General features: G+C 40.2%; 1 long non-coding RNA gene across 1 annotated transcript in view; it reads right to left on the reverse strand.

Annotated features, from left to right (window-relative positions):
* LOC142657400 (uncharacterized) overlaps window positions 1-24,375 on the reverse strand; it is a 78,983-nt gene that overhangs the window by 1,623 nt on the left and 52,985 nt on the right. The gene's annotated exons all lie outside the window — the stretch shown is intronic.

A 24,375-nucleotide genomic window follows, 5' to 3' on the forward strand; every position in this document is an offset into this window, starting at 1 on the left:
TATATAGTGACCAGCCATACTAATAGATAATAATATGGATAATGTGATCAATACTAGAACAGCCATACGATGTTTATAGCTAATATGTCATGATATAATATATAGTCTAATATATATGTGCCATGAACCCAGGGGCATAGCTAAAGTCTCATGGGCCCTGGTGCAATTCAGCTTGGGCCCCCTACCCCTTCTCAACACCACCAGACCCCTGCACACCCCTATGCCCATCCGCCTTGCCCGATAGGCCCATGGATGCCCCCACAGTATAATGCCCCCCATAGCTACCTCCAAAGTAAAATGCCCCCCATAGCTACCTCCACAGTATAATGCCCCCCATAGCTACCTCCGCAGTATAATGCCCCCCATAGCTACCTCCACAGTATAATGCCCCCCAAAGCTACCTCCAAATTATAATGCCCCCATAGCTACCTCCACAGTATAATGCCCCCATAGCTACCTCCACAGTATAATGCCCCCATAGCTACCTCCACAGTATAATGCCCCATAGCTACCTCCACAGTATAATGCCCCCATAGCTACCTCCACAGTATAATGCCCCATAGCTACCTCCACAGTATAATGCCCCCATAGCTACCTCCACAGTATAATGCCCCATAGCTACCTCCACAGTATAATGTCCCCATAGCTACCTCCACAGTATAATGTCCCCATAGCTACCTCCACAGTATAATGTCCCCATAGCTACCTCCACAGTATAATGTCCCCATAGCTGCCCACACAGTATAATGTCCCCATAGCTGCCACCACAATATAATGCCCCCATAGTACAATGCCCCCCATAGCTGCCCCCCACACTGTATAATGCCCCCATACAGTATAATCCCCCCCATAGCTGCCTCCACATTATAATGCCACCACACAGTATAATGCCTCCCATAGCTGCCCCCACAGTATAATGCTCCCCATACAGTATAATGCCTCCCATAGCTGTCCCCACACAGTATAATGTCCCCCATAGCTGCTTCCACACAGTATAATGTCCCCCATAGCTGCTTCCACACAGTATAATGCCCCCATAGCTGCCCCACAGTGTAATGCCCCCATACAATATAATGCCCCCCATAGCTGCCCCATACAGTATAATACCCCCATACAATATAATGCCCCCATACAGTATAATGCCCCCATATGTGCCTAATAGAAAAATAATAACATAATTACTTACCTATCCCCGTTCCAACGACGGGTGGAGGATCCTTCTCCTCCTCTGCACTGTGCTGTGAGTGACTCGGGGCAGACAGGAGCGATTACATCACTACATCGCGCCTGCCTGCGCCGAGCCACTCGTGGCACAGTGAATGCTGGAACAAGGCTCCAGCATTTAATTGAACTGTATCTGCGTCCTGAGGACGCAGATACAGTTGGAAGCGGGACCAGCGCGGGCAGCTTTGTGGGCCCCACAGGCTTAGGAGCCCGGTCGCAACTGTGATTGTTTCAACCCCTATAGATACGCCACTGAATGAACCTTATGTGATGTTTTTGAGATATTCAAAAATTTTAAAGGTCTGTTAAAGTGAACCTTACAAGAAAATTATCTTACAGTTGACCTCAGATGTTTCAGAAGTAGAGCAGCCAGAATGTTACGTGTAACCGGCAGATTTGGGGATTTTCCTTCCTTCTGCTGGTTTCTGTAACTTCACATTCTCTCACTCTATGCTTGCTGAGTGGGTGGATTTTTCCAGGTGTGATGTCAGAGCTGTGCTTTGTGGGTGGGCTCTTCCTGGTGTGATGTCAGAGCTGTGCTGTGTGGGTGGGCTCTTCCTGGTGTGATGTCAGAGCTGAGCTGTGTGGGTTGGCTCTTCCTGGTATGATGTCCCAGCTGTGCTGAGTGGGCGGACTCCTCCTGGTGTGATGTCAGAGCTGTGCTGTGTGGGCTCTTCTTGGTGTGATGTCAGAGCTGTGCAGAGTGGGCGGGCTCTTCCTGGTGTGATGTCAGAGCTGTGCTGAGTGGGCGGGCTCTTTCTGATGTGATGTCAGAGCTGTGCTGAGTGCTCTGAGCCAATCATACCTCTCCCCCTGCTGCTCCACTTCCCCTTTCACAGCACAAAGTCCCACATTGAGTGAGAGAAACTGCAGCTGCATCTCCCTCCTCCCCCTCCGTCCAGGCTTCTATTTACTGTTTTACTCTAGAAGGATTTTGTTCTCCCTGAGATTTCTGAGCATTAATAGATAATCTGCAGACATGTGAAGGAGAACTACGGGCTGCGGTATCATGTACTCACGCATACTACTGATAGATATGATAAACATGGCGGTCACAGCTGATACACGTGGCGAGATTTACTAAGCAAAATTCTGGCTCAAATTGCACTATAAATGTAGTGTACATTGCGTGCATCAAATTTATGATGTGTTTTAGACACTTTTAGCACCTTCCCCGACAATCCAGAAAAAGGGGCGTGGCTAAGAGAAGTTGTAAAATGCGCCAGATTTATTAACGGAGTGCACCATTTCTTAAAAGCCCAATATTGCTGTATATTACGCCTTCTAAAATGTGGTGTAAGAAAGAAAAAAAGTCTAACATGTCTAGCAAAATGCGCCAAATATACGGCATGCGCAATTATGATAAATTTGGCGCAATTTCTGCCTGTCTGGTTTAGGTTTAACCAGTCTAAATTTAGGACAGTTTTAATAAATCTGCCCCCTCCCCCGTCTTATACCTAGTGCAGGGCCTGAGGGGGTGGAGCATGACTTATCTCTTATGGTCTTGAGCCATGCTCCGCCCCCTCAGGCCTTGCACTAGGCAGAACACAATGTATCAGTTTTACCTGGAGTGTTCCTTTAAGAATAGTTACACTTTATTAGAAGCCTGACCGTTAGCTACAGCGCCGCTTGTTTCTGAGTGTTTTTCGCGCCTTATTTTGCCCCCGGTCCTTGCATTAGCTTCAATGGCGACGGGCAAAAAAAACATAGTGAAAAATGCCGCAGAAAACCCCGAAAAATTTCCTGAATATTTTTTCTGCCTGCAAAAATACTCAGTGTGAACAGGGCCTAAGATTCCAATACCCAGGACCCAGGGACTAGCTTCATGCCAGACAATCAGATTTTCCAGAATATCAGAACCCCGCCCCCCCCCCCCCCAGGGCAGTCTGGGACGTCATCAGTAACTGGGATTCCACTTCTACAGCACCTAGCGGTCCCATTCCCCTAATTCGACAATCACTCATATGGCATGAAGTCACTCTATCCAGTCATTATAGGGTTAACTCGTACCTGATGCTGCAAAAATCCACTAAAATGCAGAATCGGTAGCGGCGCAGACGAGGTTCCTGTATATTGTGTCTTTTGTTCGACGTTTCTCATTTAACCCTCTACCTACATACAACTCGCAATTAATTCCTTTCATTTCAAGGGCAGCGATTAAGCCGTTCCACGCTTCTTCTGCCGCGGTATGCAAATGAGCTGCTTACCCAGGAATTACAACAAAACAAAATGGATTTTCTATAACAAACAATAGACGTTTAATAAATCCGACCCCCTTAAGTGTCTGATGTTAATTAGTGGCGGCGGAAGTTTTTTGGTGGCTTCAGCAAATAACTAGTTACGTCGAGGAATTCGTGGAGATCAGGTCGAGATCAAGAATCCCGGCGTGTCAATCCCGGAAATGGATTTCATTCTTAAAGGGGAGCTCCATGTGAAATCAGCCATTATATAGACCAATAATTGTATTTGTGTCCAAGTTATGTGATTAAAGGGAAGGTGTCACGGAAACAAAATTTTTTATATATAATATTGCTTTTAGTATGATATTAAAATAACTTTTATTTATTTTTGTTCTTGTGTTGTACTTTTTACTTTTTTCTAACTTTTTCTTCTCTATGGGGGCTGCCATTTTTTTTTTCATCTCTGTATGTGTCGATTAACGACACATACAGAGATGGAATACGGCACATACAACCCCATAGAGAATGTGAACGGGAGCCGTTCCATTCACTATGCTGTACGCCGTCTGTGTGGGAACAGCGCATGCTCCGCTAGCACACAGACCAAAAGGAAGGTCTTTGGCAGAGCGAAATCCGGCGCCATTTTCATGTGGACCGGAAGCCGCGGCCGGACAGTAAGATGACAACTTCCGGCCGCGGCTTCCGGCCATATGTTCAGGCGCAAGGACTAGGCGCGTGGACCAGCGGAGGCAAGTAATTTATGTTCGTGTATGTGATGTGTGTATTATGTTCGTGTATGTTCGTGTGATACTGTCTGCTGAGCCCTGTATCTAATCCTCCTACACTGTGCATTCGCTCAGAAAATGGCGGCACACAGTGTAGGAGGTTTGAAGATTCAACCCCCTCTTTCTCCTGGCACTAGCCAGAATAAGGGAGGGGGGATTGTGTGAGGACACTAGAGCGAGTGTGTCTACCCCAAATTTGCAGCATAAAGCAATGAGGTTGCTTTACCACATTGCCAATGCTGCAATTTTGGGAATTGCTCCCTCTAGTGACCAGCACATGGAAATGCTATAAATTAGAATCTAATTTATAATATTTCCTTACTTGTGAAAAAATTAAAAAAATTAAAAGAATGTGTAATCACTTATATACTAACTGTTTAACTGAAAAAAGCGACACATTCCCTTTAATGTTGGGTCACAGCAGCACAGAGTATTTTAGATATAAGACTGATTTAGTGGGGCATTGATCTGTTATGTGACAATGTAAGTGAGGAAAGGGCTGCATGTGACAGCGGCGGTGTCATGATGTGACTGGAGACAAGTGGAAGCTCAGACTAGGAGTTACATAAGGAAGGACCACAGCAGCACAGAGTATTTCAAGAGAGGCCTGTGCTGATCTTGTGGGAGACAGTCACATGAACTAGTGAGAAAGGGGCTGGGAAGTGACAGACTGATAATAGAAGAGCAATGTCACAGGAGCGCAGAGTATTTCAGGAGAAGGATGTGCAATTATCACAGTTGCCTGTGACAAGGGCAGTTTCATTATGCAGGGATGGGAGTAAATACAATTAGGGGGGTCAGATGCTCATAGCAGAAGGAGCAGGGTTTCCAACAGCACAGAGTATTTCCGGGAACCACTGTGCTAATCTTGGGGTTAGGGGTGGGGGGTTCAGAGACCTGTCCACTTCAGATTATGTTAGTGAAGACAGGCAAAAATGTGAGGATGGGAATGGAAAGAAGTGGGATCAGGGATGTCAGCAGCACAGAGTATTTCAGGAGAAGAGTGTGCTGATCTTGCGAGCGGTGATAGACTGAAAGTTGCATAGTGAAAGGAGCAGGGATCAGCGGCACAGAGTATTTCAGGAGAGGAGTGTGCTGATCTTGTGAGAGGTGACAGACAGAGTCGCAAAGTGGAAGGAGCATGGTCTCCAGCTGCACAGAGTATTTCAGGAGAGGAGTGTGCTGATCTTGTGAGAAGTGACAGACTGAGAGTCGCATAGTGAAAGGAGCAGGGTTCAGCTGCACAGAGTATTTTAGCAGAGCACTGTGCTGATCTTGTGGGAGGTTTTAGTTTAAGAGTTTCATAGTGAATGGGGTAGTGCCTCCCAGCAGCATGGAGTATTTCAGGAAATGACTATATATACTGATTATATTAGGATAGAGTTGTATTTTATCCTTCTACACTGTCATTATTCTCCTAATATATTATTTTATTTCGTTTCTTCATCCCCAGCGCTCTTTGGTCACGCAAGCGATTCTCTGAGACACGTCCTCCGATAGACGCAAGCTCCTTCCCATATTTCAGGACCTGTCAGCCGCAGACGAGAGACCCTTAAAAAAATTCCGCTCCATACATCCTATTAGGTTATAAGATTTGTCAACGACTATTACATTGGGCGTTTTGAGAGGCGGCACGTCTGCCATTACTGCGGAGCTTCTGCATTTTATTTATATTCTTGTCCCCCCTGGAGGACTGAGCGTCGGCTATATACCAGCAGTCACGTGGGCTACACACGGGCATCTCACCCAGCTCATACAGGGCTGACCCATAAAAATGTCACATATTAATCTCTGCCCTATTACATCCAACCAAAATCCTGGCATCAGGCGCTCTCCCTGTAATAACCGGCAGTGGGTCCCGCTCCAGCACTTCTAGACGGTCTCCCGGTTGGGATATATTTATGGTTTTGTCTTTTATTATATACAGTGTCAGCAGCAGATCCACCGCACAGATACAATGCAGACATTTCACATCACACCCTCCTTCCGCTTCTGATTTATGATTCCTAGGAATTAAAAAAATGTTTTGCATCAGTAACTTCAGAATAAGACTGGATTACTCTTCCGCAGGGGCAAACCTGGGCCCAAAACCTACAGGGCCACCGACATCATGAGGCGCTGCATATGATAACACAGGATAGAGGACCCCGCACCTCCAGACAAAAACTAAAACCCTCTCCTTATGTGAAGTCTTTCTCAGCTGCTGATGCTCCAGACTTCTTCTGCCTTTAGTTTCTGGGACAGTAAGTAGCTGCCTGACAACTATCATCATCCATAGTAGTTCTTAGAGGGCTGTATTTATTGTCACCTGGCCACTCTGAGGCTCCTCCCCTCCTATGACAGCACTTCCTGGCAGTCAATCACAGTAATAGATTACGCTCCCTCTCTCATTCCTCTCATTGTGCAGACAATCCGTAATCTAACTATCTATCTATCTATCTATCTATCTATCTATCTATCCCATATCTATCTATCTATCTATCTATCCCATATCTATCTATCTATCTATCTATCCCATATCTATCTATCTATCTATCTATCCCATATCTATCTATCTATCTATCTATCTATCCCATATCTATCTATCTATCTATCTATCTATCTATCTATCTATCTATCTATCTATCTATCTATCTATCTATCTATCTATCTATCTCATATCTATCTATCTATCTCATATCTATCTATCTATCTCATATCTATCTATCTATCTATCTCATATCTATCTATCTATCTATCTATCTATCTATCTATCTATCTATCTATCTATCTATCTATCTATCTATCTCATATCTATCTATCTATCTCATATCTATCTATCTATCCCATATCTATCTATCTATCTCATATCTATCTATCTATCTATCTATCTATCTATCTATCTATCTATCTATCTATCTATCTATCTATCTATCTATCTATCTATCTATCTATCTATCTATCTATCTCATATCTATCTATCTATCTATCTATCTATCTATCTATCTATCTATCTATCTATCTATCTATCTATCTATCTATCTATCTATCTATCTATCTATCTATCTATCTATCTCCCTCCAATATGGTCTCGTTCCATTTGCAGCATCCATCAGTCCGGCCACATAGAATATTTCCTGCTACAGACAAACCAGAATCTATTCTAAAGCCATTGTTACAATAAATGCCACCCCGCCCAGCATCCTGTAGCAGCTGATTGTCTCCGGAGCATAAATCCCCAGCTCTGCCGCGTCAGCACCGAGGGCGTCTGCTGCAGGGAAGGTGTTGATATAAAATAAATTGCTTGTAGCAACGGATCTGTTCTATGTAAAGGAGAGAGATGACAAACAATAAGGAGCAGGCGGAGTAATGCCAATCAGTAACGGGCACAGCTATAGTGGGTGCAGGGGCAGCAGGCAGAGTAATGCCAATCAGTAACGGGCATAGCTATAGTGGGTGCAGGGGCAGCAGGCAGAGTAATGCCAATCAGTAACGGGCACAGCTATAGTGGGTGCAGGGGCAGCAGGCAGAGTAATGTCAATCAGTAATGGGCACAGCTATAGTGGGTGCAGGGGCAGCAGGCAGAGTAATGCCAATCAGTAACGGGCACAGCTATAGTGGGTGCAGGGGCAGCAGGCAGAGTAATGCCAATCAGTAAGGGGCACAGCTATAGTGGGTGCAGGGGCAGCAGGCAGAGTAGTGCCAATAAGTAATGGGCACAGCTATAGTGGGTTCAGGGGCAGCAGGCAGAGTAGTGCCAATCAGTAATGGGCACAGCTATAGTGGGTGCAGGGGCAGCAGGCAGAGTAGTGCCAATCAGTAATGGGCACAGCTATAGTGGGTGCAGGGGCAGTAGGCAGAGTAGTGCCAATCAGTAACTGGCACAGCTATAGTGGGTGCAGGGGCAGCAGGCAGAGTAGTGCCAATCAGTAACGGGCACAGCTATAGTGGGTGCAGGGGCAGCAGGCAGAGTAATGCCAATCAGTAATGGGCACAGCTATAGTGGGTGCAGGGGCAGCAGGCAGAGTAGTGCCAATCAGTAACAGGCACAGCTATAGTGGGTGCAGGGGCAACAGGCAGAGTAATGCCAATCAGTAACGGGCACAGCTATAGTGGGTGCAGGGGCAGCAGGCAGACCTGGGCCCTGAATACCCCTACTCTGCAATATAACAACACACCAGAACTATAAATGGGGCATAATAGATGGGGGCCCCTGTTACAGATTTTGCATTGGGGCCCAAGGACTCCACGTTATGAGACACCAATGCGAAATCTGTAACAGGGTCCCCCATGTACCATTTATAAATACTGGTGTGTTGTTATGTGGCAGAGGGGACTTTGTGCCCCTCAGGCGCCCGGGTGCGTTTGCTACCTTTGCACCCCCTATAGCTACGCCCCTGTATATAATGTCTCCCCATTTAGCGACTACATATATCTTTGTATTTCCTCCATTGCACATGTCGAAATGCCAGTGGTCTGTAAGAGGGTACGTGACCCCCCCTCCCTAGGGGGGGAGCGCTCATTTCAATTACTCTGGCATCTCTCTCCCAGACCCCATCACATTTACTAATGAGATTGAATTGTTTTCTTAATTATCTCCCTGCATGCGCTGTAAGGCCGGCCAGTTCTTCCACCGTCTGTCTGCAGCACCGCGTAACCCTTTCTATGCGGTCGCCTTGTGACTCATCTGTCGTCCTGTTTAAATAATCATTTCCTTCAAGTTAATATATTGTAATTGTTCTCTAGTTTGTTAATCTTTTTTTTTTCCTCTTTTGAAAATGTTTTTTTCAAATCTACTGTCATCTAAATACTGATCTGGCGGAGTCTGTTCAATGAAATTATTGATTAAAGAGCAATCCCAGTCACAAATCATATTAAAGTGTCTGTTTACCTATAAACCCCATTTTATATAAATATGATCTACACAACAAGTTGCGTCACTGTGTACATACATTATATTACTTATTCTATACTGATCCTGGAGTTACATCCTGTATTATACTCCAGAGCTGCACTCACTATTCTGCTGCTGGAGTCACTGTGTACATACATTACATTACTTATCCTGTACTGATCCTGAGTTACAGCCTGTATTATACTCCAGAGCTGCACTCGCTATTCTGCTGGTGGAGTCACTGTGTACATACATTACATTACTTATCCTGTACTGATCCTGAGTTACATCCTGTATTACACTCCAGAGCCGCACTCACTATTCTGCTGGTGGAGTCACTGTGTACATACATTACATTACTTATCCTGTACTGATCCTGAGTTACATCCTGTATTACACTCCAGAGCCGCACTCACTATTCTGCTGGTGGAGTCACTGTGTACATACATTATATTACTTATCCTGTACTGATCCTGGAGTTACATCCTGTATTATACTCCAGAGCTGCACTCACTATTCTGCTGGTGGAGTCACTGTGTACATACAATATATTACTTATCCTGTACTGATCCTGGAGTTACATCCTCTATTATACTCCAGAGCTGCACTCACTATTCTGCTGGTGGAGTCACTGTGTACATACATTATATTACTTATCCTGTACTGATCCTGAGTTATATCCTGTATTATACTCCAGAGCTGCACTCACTATTCTGCTGGTGGAGTCACTGTGTGCATACATTACATTACTTCTCCTGTACTGATCCTGAGTTACACCCTGTATTATACTCCAGAGCTGCACTCACTATTCTGCTGGTGGAGTCACTGTGTACATACATTATATTACTTATCCTGTACTGATCCTGAGTTACATCCTGTATTATACTCCAGAGCTGCACTCACTATTCTGCTGATGGAGTCACTGTGTACATACATTATATTACTTATCCTGTACTGATCCTGGAGTTACATCCTGTATTATACTCCAGAGCTGCACTCACTATTCTGCTCGTGGAGTCACTGTGTACATACATTATATTACTTATCCTACTATAATACTGCCCCTATATACAAGAATATAATTACTATAATACTGCTCCTATATACAAGAATAGATCTACTATAATACTGCCCCCTATATACAAGAATATAACTACTATAATACTGCTCCCTATATACAAGAATATAACTACTATAATACTACCCCCTATATACAAGAATATAACTGCTATAAAACTGCCCCTATATACAAGAATATAACTACTATAATACTGCTCCTATATACAAGAATATAACTACTATAATACTGCTCCCTATATACAAGAACATAACTACTATAATACTGCCTCCTATACACAAGAATATAACTACTATAATACTGCCCCCTATATACAAGAATATAACTACTATAATACTGCTCCTATATACAAGAACATAACTACTATAATACTGCCTCCTATACACAAGAATATAACTACTATAATACTGCCCCCTATATACAAGAATATAACTACTATAATACTGCCCCTATATACAAGAATATAACTACTATAATACTGCCTCCTATACACAAGAATATAACTACTATAATACTGCCCCCTATATACAAGAATATAACTACTATAATACTGCCTCTTATATACAAGAATATAACTACTATAATACTGCTCCCATATACAAGAATATAACTACTATAATACTGCCTCTTATATACAAGAATATAACTACTATAATACTGCCTCTTATATACAAGAATATAACTACTATAATACTGCTCCCATATACAAGAATATAACTACTATAATACTGTCCCTATATACAAGAATATAACTACTATAATACTGCCCCTATATACAAGACTATATCTACTATAATACTGCCCCTATATACAAGAATATAACTACTATAATACTGCCCCCTATACACAAGAATATCACTGCTATAATACTGCCTCCTATATACAAGAATATAACTACTATAATACTGCTCCCTATATACAAGAATATAACTACTATAATACTGCCCCTATATACAAGAATATAACTACTATAATACTGCCCCCTATATACAAGAATATAACTACTATAATACTGCCCCTATATACAAGAATATAACTACTATAATACTGCCCCCTATATACAAGAATATAACTACTATAATACTGCTCCCTATATACAAGAATATAACTACTATAATACTACCCCCTATATACAAGAATATAACTGCTATAAAACTGCCCCTATATACAAGAATATAACTACTATAATACTGCTCCTATATACAAGAATATAACTACTATAATACTGCTCCCTATATACAAGAACATAACTACTATAATACTGCCTCCTATACACAAGAATATAACTACTATAATACTGCCCCCTATATACAAGAATATAACTACTATAATACTGCTCCTATATACAAGAACATAACTACTATAATACTGCCTCCTATACACAAGAATATAACTACTATAATACTGCCCCCTATATACAAGAATATAACTACTATAATACTGCCCCTATATACAAGAATATAACTACTATAATACTGCCTCCTATACACAAGAATATAACTACTATAATACTGCCCCCTATATACAAGAATATAACTACTATAATACTGCCCCCTATATACAAGAATATAACTACTATAATACTGCCCCCTATATACAAGAACATAACTACTATAATACTGCCTCCTATACACAGGAATATAACTACTATAATACTGCCCCCTATATACAAGAATATAACTACTATAATACTGCCTCCTATATACAAGAATATAACTACTATAATACTGCCTCCTATATACAAGAATATAACTACTATAATACTGCCTCCTATGAACAAGAATATAACTACTATAATACTGCCCCCTATATACAAGAATATAACTACTATAATACTGCCCCTATATACAAGAATATAACTACTATAATACTGCCCCCTATATACAAGAATATAACTACTATAATACTGCCCCTATATACAAGAATATAACTACTATAATACTGCCCCTATATACAAGAATGTAACTACTATAATACTGCCCCCTATATACAAGAATATAACTACTATAATACTGCCCCTATATACAAGAATATAACTACTATAATACTGCCCCTATATACAAGAATATAACTACTATAATACTGCCCCCTATATACAAGAATATAACTACTATAATACTGCCCCTATATACAAGAATATAACTACCATAATACTGCCCCTATATATAGGAATATAACTACTATAATACTGACCCTATATACAAGAATATAACTACTATAATACTGCCCCCTATATACAAGAATATAACTACTATAATACTGGCCCCTATATACAAGAGTATAACTACGGTAATACTGCCCCTATATACAAGAATATAACTACTATAATACTGCCCTCTATATACAAGAATATAACTACTATAATACTGCCTCCTATATACAAGAATATAACTACTATAATACTGCCCCCTATATACAAGAATATAACTACTATAATACTGCCCCCTATATACAAGAATATAACTACTGTAATACTGCCCCCTATATACAAGAATATAACTTCTATAATACTGCCCCTATATAAAAGAATATAACTACTATAAGGGCATGACCACACATGGCGGAATTCCTCCGCAACTGTCCGCATCAATGCCGCACCTAATCCGGGTTGCGGATTACGGCTGCGGATCTGCACAAAATGTGCAGAAAATTGATGCGGACTGGCCGCTGCGGACTGCAGGAAAAGTGCTTCCCTTCTCCCTATTCAGTGCAGGATAGAGAGAAGGGACAGCACTTTCCCTAGTGAAAGTCAAAGAAATTCATACTTACCGCCCGTTGTCTTGGTGACGCGTCCCTCTTTCGGCATCCGGCCCGACCTCCCTGGATGACGCTCCAGTCCATGTGACCGCTGCAGCCTGTGCTTGGCCTGTGATTGGCTGCAGCCGTCACTTACACTGAAACGTCATCCTGGGAGGCCGGACTGGAGACAGACGCAGGGAGTTCTCGGTAAGTATGAACTTATATTTTTTTTTACAGATACATGTATATTGAGATCGGTAGTCACTGTCCCGGGTGCAGAAACAGTTACTGCCGATCGCTTAACTCTTTCAGCACCCTGGACAGTGACTATTTACAGACGTCTCCTAGCAACGCTCCCGTCATTACGGGAGCCCCATTGACTTCCTCAGTCTGGCTGTAGACCTAGAAATACATAGGTCCAGCCAGAATGAAGAAATGTCATGGTAGTAAAAACAATACGCTCCGCAGCACACATAAGATCTGCGGACTTCATTGCGGAATTTTGACTCTCCATTGAAGTCAATGGAGAAATTCCGCCATGAGTCCGCAACCAGTCCGCCACTGCTCCGCAACAGACAGAGCATGCTGCGGACACCAAATTCCGCTCCGCAGCCTATGCTCCGCAGCGGAATTGTACGCATCGTGTAAACGAACACTGCTAAATTAAAGTGAAAGTCAATGGAGAAACGGCTCCGCTGCGGATTAACGCTGCGGAGTGTCCGCAGCGGAATTTAAGTGAAATTCCGCCATGTGTGAACCCGCCCTTACACTGCTCTTATATACAAGAATATAACTACTATAATACTGCCTCTTATATACAAGAATATAACTACTATAATACTGCTCCCATATACAAGAATATAACTACTATAATACTGTCCCTATATACAAGAATATAACTACTATAATACTGCCCCTATATACAAGACTATATCTACTATAATACTGCCCCTATATACAAGAATATAACTACTATAATACTGCCCCCTATACACAAGAATATCACTGCTATAATACTGCCTCCTATATACAAGAATATAACTACTATAATACTGCTCCCTATATACAAGAATATAACTACTATAATACTGCCCCTATATACAAGAATATAACTACTATAATACTGCCCCCTATATACAAGAATATAACTACTATAATACTGCCCCTATATACAAGAATATAACTACTATAATACTGCCCCCTATATACAAGAATATAACTACTATAATACTGCTCCCTATATACAAGAATATAACTACTATAATACTACCCCCTATATACAAGAATATAACTGCTATAAAACTGCCCCTATATACAAGAATATAACTACTATAATACTGCTCCTATATACAAGAATATAACTACTATAATACTGCTCCCTATATACAAGAACATAACTACTATAATACTGCCTCCTATACACAAGAATATAACTACTATAATACTGCCCCCTATATACAAGAATATAACTACTATAATACTGCTCCTATATACAAGAACATAACTACTATAATACTGCCTCCTATACACAAGAATATAACTACTATAATACTGCCCCCTATATACAAGAATATAACTACTATAATACTGCCCCTATATACAAGAATATAACTACTATAATACTGCCTCCTATACACAAGAATATAACTACTATAATACTGCCCCCTATATACAAGAATATAACTACTATAATACTGCCCCCTATATACAAGAATATAACTACTATAATACTGCCCCCTATATACAAGAACATAACTACTATAATACTGCCTCCTATACACAAGAATATAACTACTATAATACTGCCCCCTATATACAAGAATATAACTACTATAATACTGCTCCTATATACAAGAATATAACTACTATAATACTGCCTCCTATATACAAGAATATAACTACTATAATACTGCCTCCTATGAACAAGAATATAACTACTATAATACTGCCCCCTATATACAAGAATATAACTACTATAATACTGCCCCTATATACAAGAATATAACTACTATAATACTGCCCCCTATATACAAGAATATAACTACTATAATACTGCCCCTATATACAAGAATATAACTACTATAATACTGCCCCTATATACAAGAATGTAACTACTATAATACTGCCCCCTATATACAAGAATATAACTACTATAATACTGCCCCTATATACAAGAATATAACTACTATAATACTGCCCCTATATACAAGAATATAACTACTATAATACTGCCCCCTATATACAAGAATATAACTACTATAATACTGCCCCTATATACAAGAATATAACTACCATAATACTGCCTCTTATATACAAGAATATAACTACTATAATACTGCCTCTTATATACAAGAATATAACTACTATAATACTGCTCCCATATACAAGAATATAACTACTATAATACTGTCCCTATATACAAGAATATAACTACTATAATACTGCCCCTATATACAAGACTATATCTACTATAATACTGCCCCTATATACAAGAATATAACTACTATAATACTGCCCCCTATACACAAGAATATCACTGCTATAATACTGCCTCCTATATACAAGAATATAACTACTATAATACTGCTCCCTATATACAAGAATATAACTACTATAATACTGCCCCTATATACAAGAATATAACTACTATAATACTGCCCCCTATATACAAGAATATAACTACTATAATACTGCCCCTATATACAAGAATATAACTACTATAATACTGCCCCCTATATACAAGAATATAACTACTATAATACTGCTCCCTATATACAAGAATATAACTACTATAATACTACCCCCTATATACAAGAATATAACTGCTATAAAACTGCCCCTATATACAAGAATATAACTACTATAATACTGCTCCTATATACAAGAATATAACTACTATAATACTGCTCCCTATATACAAGAACATAACTACTATAATACTGCCTCCTATACACAAGAATATAACTACTATAATACTGCCCCCTATATACAAGAATATAACTACTATAATACTGCTCCTATATACAAGAACATAACTACTATAATACTGCCTCCTATACACAAGAATATAACTACTATAATACTGCCCCCTATATACAAGAATATAACTACTATAATACTGCCCCTATATACAAGAATATAACTACTATAATACTGCCTCCTATACACAAGAATATAACTACTATAATACTGCCCCCTATATACAAGAATATAACTACTATAATACTGCCCCCTATATACAAGAATATAACTACTATAATACTGCCCCCTATATACAAGAACATAACTACTATAATACTGCCTCCTATACACAAGAATATAACTACTATAATACTGCCCCCTATATACAAGAATATAACTACTATAATACTGCTCCTATATACAAGAATATAACTACTATAATACTGCCTCCTATATACAAGAATATAACTACTATAATACTGCCTCCTATGAACAAGAATATAACTACTATAATACTGCCCCCTATATACAAGAATATAACTACTATAATACTGCCCCTATATACAAGAATATAACTACTATAATACTGCCCCCTATATACAAGAATATAACTACTATAATACTGCCCCTATATACAAGAATATAACTACTATAATACTGCCCCTATATACAAGAATGTAACTACTATAATACTGCCCCCTATATACAAGAATATAACTACTATAATACTGCCCCTATATACAAGAATATAACTACTATAATACTGCCCCTATATACAAGAATATAACTACTATAATACTGCCCCTATATACAAGAATATAACTACTATAATACTGCCCCCTATATACAAGAATATAACTACTATAATACTGCCCCTATATACAAGAATATAACTACCATAATACTGCCCCTATATATAGGAATATAACTACTATAATACTGACCCTATATACAAGAATATAACTACTATAATACTGCCCCCTATATACAAGAATATAACTACTATAATACTGGCCCCTATATACAAGAGTATAACTACGGTAATACTGCCCCTATATACAAGAATATAACTACTATAATACTGCCCTCTATATACAAGAATATAACTACTATAATACTGCCTCCTATATACAAGAATATAACTACTATAATACTGCCCCCTATATACAAGAATATAACTACTATAATACTGCCCCCTATATACAAGAATATAACTACTGTAATACTGCCCCCTATATACAAGAATATAACTTCTATAATACTGCCCCTATATAAAAGAATATAACTACTATAAGGGCATGACCACACATGGCGGAATTCCTCCGCAACTGTCCGCATCAATGCCGCACCTAATCCGGGTTGCGGATTACGGCTGCGGATCTGCACAAAATGTGCAGAAAATTGATGCGGACTGGCCGCTGCGGACTGCAGGAAAAGTGCTTCCCTTCTCCCTATTCAGTGCAGGATAGAGAGAAGGGACAGCACTTTCCCTAGTGAAAGTCAAAGAAATTCATACTTACCGCCCGTTGTCTTGGTGACGCGTCCCTCTTTCGGCATCCAGCCCGACCTCCCTGGATGACGCTCCAGTCCATGTGACCGCTGCAGCCTGTGCTTGGCCTGTGATTGGCTGCAGCCGTCACTTACACTGAAACGTCATCCTGGGAGGCCGGACTGGAGACAGACGCAGGGAGTTCTCGGTAAGTATGAACTTATATTTTTTTTTACAGATACATGTATATTGAGATCGGTAGTCACTGTCCCGGGTGCAGAAACAGTTACTGCCGATCGCTTAACTCTTTCAGCACCCTGGACAGTGACTATTTACAGACGTCTCCTAGCAACGCTCCCGTCATTACGGGAGCCCCATTGACTTCCTCAGTCTGGCTGTAGACCTAGAAATACATAGGTCCAGCCAGAATGAAGAAATGTCATGGTAGTAAAAACAATACGCTCCGCAGCACACATAAGATCTGCGGACTTCATTGCGGAATTTTGACTCTCCATTGAAGTCAATGGAGAAATTCCGCCATGAGTCCGCAACCAGTCCGCCACTGCTCCGCAACAGACAGAGCATGCTGCGGACACCAAATTCCGCTCCGCAGCCTATGCTCCGCAGCGGAATTGTACGCATCGTGTAAACGAACACTGCTAAATTAAAGTGAAAGTCAATGGAGAAACGGCTCCGCTGCGGATTAACGCTGCGGAGTGTCCGCAGCGGAATTTAAGTGAAATTCCGCCATGTGTGAACCCGCCCTTACACTGCTCTTATATACAAGAATATAACTACTATAATACTGCCTCTTATATACAAGAATATAACTACTATAATACTGCTCCCATATACAAGAATATAACTACTATAATACTGTCCCTATATACAAGAATATAACTACTATAATACTGCCCCTATATACAAGACTATATCTACTATAATACTGCCCCTATATACAAGAATATAACTACTATAATACTGCCCCCTATACACAAGAATATCACTGCTATAATACTGCCTCCTATATACAAGAATATAACTACTATAATACTGCTCCCTATATACAAGAATATAACTACTATAATACTGCCCCTATATACAAGAATATAACTACTATAATACTGCCCCCTATATACAAGAATATAACTACTATAATACTGCCCCTATATACAAGAATATAACTACTATAATACTGCCCCCTATATACAAGAATATAACTACTATAATACTGCCCCTATATACAAGAATATAACTACTATAATACTGCCCCCTATATACAAGAATATAACTACTATAATACTGCTCCCTATATACAAGAATATAACTACTATAATACTACCCCCTATATACAAGAATATAACTGCTATAAAACTGCCCCTATATACAAGAATATAACTACTATAATACTGCTCCTATATACAAGAATATAACTACTATAATACTGCTCCCTATATACAAGAACATAACTACTATAATACTGCCTCCTATACACAAGAATATAACTACTATAATACTGCCCCCTATATACAAGAATATAACTACTATAATACTGCTCCTATATACAAGAACATAACTACTATAATACTGCCTCCTATACACAAGAATATAACTACTATAATACTGCCCCCTATATACAAGAATATAAGGGCATGACCACACGTGGCGGATTTCCTCCGCAACTGTCCGCATCAATGCCGCACAGAATCTGCGTCGCAGATTCTGCTGCGGATCTGCACAAAATGTGCAGAAAATTGATGCGGACTAGCTGCTGCGGACTGCGGGAAAAGTGCTTCCCTTCTCCCTATCAGTGCAGGATAGAGAGAAGGGACAGCACTTTCCCTAGTGAAAGTAAAAGAATTTCATACTTACCGCCCGTTGTCTTGGTGACGCGTCCCTCTTTCGGCATCCAGCCCGACCTCCCTGGATGACGCGCCAGTCCATGTGACCGCTGCAGCCTGTGCTTGGCCTGTGATTGGCTGCAGCCGTCACTTACACTGAAACGTCATCCTGGGAGGCCGGACTGGAGACAGACGCAGGGAGTTCTCGGTAAGTATGAACTTATATTTTTTTTTTACAGATACATGTATATTGAGATCGGTAGTCACTGTCCCGGGTGCAGAAACAGTTACTGCCGATCGCTTAACTCTTTCAGCACCCTGGACAGTGACTATTTACAGACGTCTCCTAGCAACGCTCCCGTCATTACGGGAGCCCCATTGACTTCCTCAGTCTGGCTGTAGACCTAGAAATACATAGGTCCAGCCAGAATGAAGAAATGTCATGGTAGTAAAACCAATACACTCCGCAGCACACATAAGATCTGCGGACTTCATTGCGGAATTTTGACTCTCCATTGAAGTCAATGGAGAAATTCCGCCATGAGTCCGCCACTGCTCCGCAACAGACAGAGCATGCTGCGGACACCAAATTCCGCTCCGCAGCCTATGCTCCGCAGCGGAATTTTACGCCTCGTCTAAACGAACACTGCTAAATTAAAGTGTAAGTCAATGGACAAACGGCACCGCTGCGGATTAACGCTGCGGAGTGTCCGCAGCGGAATTTAAGTGAAATTCCGCCACGTGTGAACCCGCCCTAACTACTATAATACTGCTCCTATATACAAGAATATAACTACTATAATACTGCCTCCTATATACAAGAATATAACTACTATAATACTGCCTCCTATGAACAAGAATATAACTACTATAATACTGCCCCCTATATACAAGAATATAACTATTATAATACTGCCCCTATATACAAGAATATAACTACTATAATACTGCCCCCTATATACAAGAATATAACTACTATAATACTGCCCCTATATACAAGAATATAACTACTATAATACTGCCTCCTATGAACAAGAATATAACTACTATAATACTGCCCCCTATATACAAGAATATAACTACTATAATACTGCCCCTATATACAAGAATATAACTACTATAATACTGCCCCCTATATACAAGAATATAACTACTATAATACTGCCCCTATATACAAGAATATAACTACTATAATACTGCCCCTATATACAAGAATATAACTACTATAATACTGCCCCCTATATACAAGAATATAACTACTATAATACTGCCCCTATATACAAGAATATAACTACCATAATACTGCCCCTATATATAGGAATATAACTACTATAATACTGACCCTATATACAAGAATATAACTACTATAATACTGCCCCCTATATACAAGAATATAACTACTATAATACTGCCCCCTATATACAAGAGTATAACTACGGTAATACTGCCCCTATATACAAGAATATAACTACTATAATACTGCCCTCTATATACAAGAATATAACTACTATAATACTGCCTCCTATATACACGAATATAACTACTATAATACTGCCCCCTATATACAAAAATATAACTACTATAATACTGCCCCCTATATACAAGAATATAACTACTGTAATACTGCCCCCTATATACAAGAATATAACTTCTATAATACTGCCCCTATATACAAGAATATAACTAATATAACACTGCTCCTATATACAAGAATATAACTACTATAACACTGCTCTTATATACAAGAATATAACTACTATACTACTGCCTCTTGTATACAAGAATATAACTACTATAATACTGCTCCCATATACAAGAATATAACTACTATAATACTGTCCCTATATACAAGAATATAACTACTATAATACTGCCTCTATATACAAGACTATATCTACTATAATACTGCCCCTATATACAAGAATATAACTACTATAATACTGCCCCCTGTACACAAGAATATCACTGCTATAATACTGCCTCCTATATACAAGAATATAACTACTATAATACTGCTCCCTATATACAAGAATATAACTACTATAATACTGCCCCTATATACAAGAATATAACTACTATAACACTGCTCTTATATACAAGAATATAACTACTATAATACTGCCTCTTATATACAAGAATATAACTACTATAATACTGCTCCCATATACAAGAATATAACTACTATAATACTGTCCCTATATACAAGAATATAACTAATATAATACTGCCCCTATATACAAGAATATAACTACTATAATACTGCCCCCTATATACAAGAATATAACTACTGTAATACTGCCCCTATATACAAGAATATAACTACTATAATACTGCCCCTATATACAAGAATATAACTACCATAATACTGCCCCCTATATACAAGAATATAACTACTATAATGATCTTTTTTTATTTGAAAACTTGCAACAAAATATTACAATGTATTTACAAGACAGTCATGACAAATATAGAACAAAACTTGTCTCTTAATAACATCACAAATATTAAACAAAGCATGATATATTAATATTCCTCCAGTATAAATTCAAATTATTTTCCATATCTTTCCTATACACAGTCTTAAGACTTTCCAAGATATTCTGCCTGACAGTATTACAGGAGAGTTCTTCTTTATTGATGACCAGGCTGCATCGCGCACACCACAGATGATACAGGGTCACCACATTTATGACATATAATGAACTTCTATCATATACACTAAGTTCAGGCTGGAAGTCTCCATACAGCAGCTGAGAGTATGGCTGTCCCACTAGATGTGGTAACTGCAGGGACAGGGACACAGCTTCCCATAATTGTATACTGAAAGGACACTCTAACAGTAGATGTTCCATGGTCTCTAGTATCCGGGGACACTCTTCTCTAGGACAGAATCTGTCCAACACGTATCTACACTTAAGGTTGGCTCTAACATACATTTTACCATGGAATCCCAACCATGCCACGTCCCTCATGTGCGGAGGAACTCTAGGGTCATCCAGGATTTTTGCAGCCTGCCTTATATCAAGGCTCGGGGCTTCCCTCAATTGTATATGGACAGTGAACTGACATCTAAGGAGCTTCTTGTACAAATCCTTCCTATGGAGTAACTTGACATCATCATATAATATCTTCCATTTAATGATCTTCCTGATTATATTGACTCCATACCAAGACACGTTATTCTTAATGCGCCCTGAGATCCTCTTTATGGGGTCACCTATTGACCACACAGACACAAACTGCTGGATCTGACTTTTAAACAAACTGCCCCATGGCTTCACCTCAGCATTCTTACAAAATAAAAAATTCTTCATCAGAAACATAAGACTAAAGAAGAGCTCCGGGCAGGGCATGGAGAGACCACCTTCCTTATGAGGGAGATAGACAATGTTCCTCCGGACTACATTGACCCTGTTACCCCACAAGAAGCGGAAGAAAACGTTTGTCAGTCTGGGAAGTAAAGTATCCGGTACTGGAAACACCACACTGATATATAGAAAGAGCGGGAGGAGGAAGCTCTTCAACAGGCGGACCTTCTCCTGATACGTCAGCCGCCAGTGCTTCCAGCTCAGCACCTTCTGCTCACACAGCGCTAACTTCTCCTCCCAGTTCACCTTCCCTTCATCCACAGCTCCAAACACAACCCCCAAAATCTTTATCTTCTCCTGAACTGTTCTGAAGGGCACCGAGAAGACATCGCTGTCACTTCCCAACCACAAGGCCTCGCTCTTCTCCATATTCACAGCAGAATTAGACACCTGGGAAAACCTGGCTATCTCTTGCTGTAGAGCTGCACAGTCACCAGCAGAAGACAACATGACCGTCACGTCATCCGCATAGGCGCAGAACTTTATCTCCTCTACTTTATTCTGCAAATGACATTTCAACCCCATAAACTTTTTATTGTCCTGCAATTTCCTTAAAAATGGATCCAGACTAAACACATATAATAATGGGCTGAGAGGGCAGCCTTGCCGCACACCCGACTTTATACTGAAGGCGTCTGCCAAGTGACCATTAATCAGAGGCCGGCTAACTGCCTCCTTATACAGAACCTGCAGCCATTGTACAAACTGCGCAGGAAGGCCGTACTCCAACAACACCTGATACAGGTAGTCATGATGGACTCTATCAAAGGCCTTACTCTGGTCTAAGCCTACTATATATGTCCCCACCTCATGCTGCTTAATATAAGTCATGGATTCTCTCATCAGCAGCAAGGAGTCCTCTATAGTCCGGCCTTTCACACCACACGTCTGATTAGGGATGATGAGATCATCCGCCACCTCACTCAGCCTGTAATACAAGATCTTGGCCAGGATTTTATAATCTGTGTTCAGCAGGGACAATGGACGCCAATTTTTTAAATCTTTCAGATTTCCCTTCTTTGCTAGGAGAACTAGAACAGATTTATACTGCGATTGTAAAAGTTTCCCAGCAGAGAAACAATCATTATATACCTGCACCAGGTCAGGGGCCAATAAATCCCTGAACTCCTTATAAAACTCGCTGGTCAGGCCGTCCAGACCAGGACTCTTCTTGGTTTTTAAGGAGTCAATGCTCCTCTTTACCTCCTCCTCAGATATAGGGTCAGCCATGCCATCTGCCTGAGCTGGATCTAATTTTGGCAGGGTCACACTCTTCAGATAGGCTTTTATGTCGTCATCTCTAATCTGACTCCCTTCAAACAGTTTTCCATAATAATTTCCAATGATTTTATGAAGTTTTTTCTGTTCTGATTGCTCCATCCCGTTCTCATCTAATAGACTCACCAGACGTTTCTTACTAACCCGGTTCTTACAGGCAATAAAGGGATCTGGGGTATGAACCCCCCAACTATCAAACTGGCCTTCTGCCTTCAGGGACTTGAGGCGATCATACTGCAGCTGTCTCATCTTCTGCTTTATCTGGCGGACGCTCTCTCCGTCTACCTGCTCTCCACTATTCATCTTACTATATAGACGGCTCAGTAGCAGTCTCAGGGCAGAATACCTCATATACTCCATATTACTCCGTCTCTTTGCAGCTCTTATAATAAACTGCTTGATGTCTCTTTTCATGTCCTCCCACCACTCCGCTGTATCATCGCACATACACTGGGTAGTTCTCCGGTCGTTATAAAATGTGATAAAGGACTCTTTAAACTGTGGATCCTGGAGCGCAGAGCTATTTACCTTCCAGTAGCCCTTACCATAGACCACAGCA

This window comes from Rhinoderma darwinii, chromosome 7 (assembly GCF_050947455.1).
Source record: "Rhinoderma darwinii isolate aRhiDar2 chromosome 7, aRhiDar2.hap1, whole genome shotgun sequence".
NCBI lineage: Eukaryota > Metazoa > Chordata > Amphibia > Anura > Rhinodermatidae > Rhinoderma > Rhinoderma darwinii.